Genomic DNA, 3095 nt, shown 5'->3' with positions numbered 1-3095 from the left:
GGCCGCAGCCGCCTCCCCCTCCCAGGAAGGGCCGTAACCTTGCTGCTGTCGACAGCTTGATTTGATGCCATTAAAGCGTTTGCTCGGAAACAGCCTGCATCAGGCGGCAACATCTGTTACGGCCCTTCTCCGGCAAAGCTGCGGCAGAGCTGAGGGAAGAGCTGGCCTCCAGCTCTGCTGACAGGTCCGGGTGCTGCTGGCGATGAGCGTGTCCTCTCCCAGCCCAAATGGCAGCATCCCACCCCCGGCACAGCCCGCTGCCCGGGTGGCCTGAAGGGAGATGTGGCTGTCGCTCCGGCGTGGGATTTTGGCCCATCTTGGATGGGGAAGCAACGGGCAGTCCCAGCCACGTCTCCTGTCCGGTGGGCCTCATCCAGCCCCAGTGAGAAGATCCCCAGGCTGGTGTGCACCGCGCTGCACACCCTGTGGGCACACACACAGGCTGCAAGTGTGCAAACCCTGCACGCGTGCACGTGCTGCGCGCGTGCACACCCAACACATCCCGCACACGTGTTCCCTCTGCGCATCCCCTCCTCCGCCTGCCGGTGAGCAACCCATCCCCTTGCACCCACTGCTTTTGCTCCGCCTGGCATTGTCCCAGCTGTTTGAGAAAGTAACAGGAATTAATTAATAACAATAATTAATAATAAAAGAAAAAGGGAGGGGGAAGCTGCCCTTAAAGCACCAGCTGTACGTCTCCTCAAGCCGATTTCATTTTTCAAACCTGCTTCCGCGTGGAGCGTGAGGGGCCCTTTTCTCCCTTTAATTTTCTCGCCGCCGCCCGGGGCTGCCCCAGAGGCCTGGCTTTGATTTTGCTGCCTTTGTTCCAGCGCAGGACAGGGCAGCACCGCACCCGCACCGCGCTAGGGGCTTTCGTGCCGGCCTCACCGGATTTTTAATTGACCCGTCTTTTCCCTGGGATTTAGGCTTTAACCGCATCCAGTTGCCCGTGCAGCCTGCGCGGGGGAGCGACGTGAAAGCATCCAAAAAAGGGATGGGGGGGACGGGATGCCCAGCTGCAGCGGTGTCGGAGGGCGCCGTGCGATCGGTGCACCACCGGTTATGGAAATATAACTAAATAAAGCCCTGTGTGTGTATGGAGACCCTGCGAAGGTGCTGAGACATTACCGGTGTCCACAGGGCGCTGCGAGGAAAGGAGCCGGGCTGGGACTGATCAAACCAGCGGTGCGATTTGTGTGGCTACGGCAGAGCCACCGACAAAGGGACCGGCCAGAGCCGCACGTCATTTGGCACATTGTGGCAGTGACACAAGGGTGGCGGGGGGACATATGCAGCCCCCTCCCCACCTCGGGGCTGCCAAGCGTGGATGGCACCACAGGGAGGTGTGACAGGGACCAGGACTGGGCTCAGCTCTGCCGATGGGTGCCGGGTGCCAGACACCGCCAACACCCCACCTCCTCCCTCGTTACACTCATCGCCTTAATGAAGGCAGAGGGCACAGCACCGGGGTCACCGCTGCGGCACAGTGCCGAGGGAGCAGCACCAGGGAAGTCCCTGGGGAGCTGCAGACCCTTGGGGCTGCCCGACCAGGGCTCCCAAATCTCAAACCGCTGCCATAACATGCTCGCGTTCACCCCAGCGCCTCCGACCCCCTGGTGCTGTGGATGGGCAGGATTCATCCACTCCCCCCACCACCAAGCCCTTCATTAGCCCCCGCAAGCCACTCAGCTGCCTCTGAGATCAAACCGGTGACCCAGGTGCTTCCCTGCACCTAACGCAAGCGGGGCTAGGAAATGGGGAGGTTTAATGACGATGGTGGCGAGGAGTTCGGCTAATAGACGGCTGCTGGCAGGAGCAGACAGCTTCCAGATGGTATCGCGCCAGGGCAGGGGGTATCGGCTGGGGCCGGGGGGGGCTGTGGGAGGCAGCAGCAGGCGGAGGCGGGTAGAGCCAGCAAGTTGAAATGACTGGGTTTTTTTGCAGCAGAGCCTGCGGTTCTGGCCCTCCACGCTGCTGCTTCCAGTAATTAGCCCAATAATTAAAAAGAGCGGTGATAAGCAGGGTGTTCGGAGAGGCTCGCAGAATCCCCAAGGAGGGTGTGCGAGGAGGTGGGGATAAGTCATTTGCAGAGGTGAGGGGCAGCGGGTACGTGAAATGCAGACTGGAGGACCCCAACACGGTGCAGGGGGTCACTGCGCCTCGTGGGACACGCAGGGAGAGGGTTTGTTCGCCCTGCAAAGCCGGGGTGGGCAGCGGGGATGGGGAATGCTCCCAGCAGCGGGGTCAGGAGGGCTGGCTGGGAACGCTGCAGGCAGGATCCGCACCCCAGCCGCCCCCCAGCTCGCAGGCACCATGCTGCGAAGCGGAGCGATGCGACGTGGAGCGATGCGAGGAGATGTGATAGAGGACGAGGCAGGGCAATGCAACGCCAACCGATGTGTTGTGGGGCGACACGATGTGATGCAGAGTGATGCGAGGTGACACAAAGCCAGCTGCTGCGATCTAGGGCAATACAGGGCGGTGCAATGCGAGGTGATGTGATGCAGGGTGATACAATGCAAGGCGACACGTTGCAGGGCAATGCAACGCAGGGCGATGCAAGGCAACGCAATCTACGGCAATGCAGCACAATGCAATGCAGAGCGAGAGATGCGATGCGATGCTGGGCGATGCGATGCTGGGCGATGCGATGCTGGGTGATGCGATGCAGGGCGATGCGATGCTGGGCGACGCGATGCAGGGCGATGCAAGGTGATGCAGGACAATGCGAAGTGTTGAATTGCCAGGTGCTGTGCTCCAGGGTGCCGGGGAGGTGATGCAGCGCCAGCGGGGCGCTGCCACGGCAAGGGAGGCGATGCCCCCACGGCACACGCGACGCTGCCCCTCTCTGCGCGCGGCCGCGCTCCCCGGCCCGCCACGGTGGCGATGCTTCATTTGAATTCTCGCCTCTCTCTCTTCGCAGATAAGGAGCCCGCGCCATGCAGTCCTTTCGAGAAAGGTGTGGTTTCCATGGCAACCAGCAGAGCTACCAGCCGACTTCACAAGATACATCACGCCTGGAGAATTACAGGCATCAAAGTCAGGCAGGGCCGAACTGCGAGCGGCAGAGGCTGGTGGCGAAGGAGTACTACAGT

At 61.6% G+C, this 3095-nt stretch overlaps 1 protein-coding gene across 1 annotated transcript in view; it reads left to right on the top strand.

Annotated features, from left to right (window-relative positions):
- RAI1 (retinoic acid induced 1) overlaps nt 1-3095 on the top strand; it is a 17515-nt gene that overhangs the window by 1128 nt on the left and 13292 nt on the right. The window lies entirely within an intron of this gene.

Source organism: Charadrius vociferus, unplaced genomic scaffold (assembly GCF_000708025.1).
Source record: "Charadrius vociferus isolate BGI_N301 unplaced genomic scaffold, ASM70802v2 scaffold787, whole genome shotgun sequence".
Lineage (NCBI taxonomy): Eukaryota > Metazoa > Chordata > Aves > Charadriiformes > Charadriidae > Charadrius > Charadrius vociferus.
This window is presented reverse-complemented; position numbering and strand designations above follow the sequence as displayed.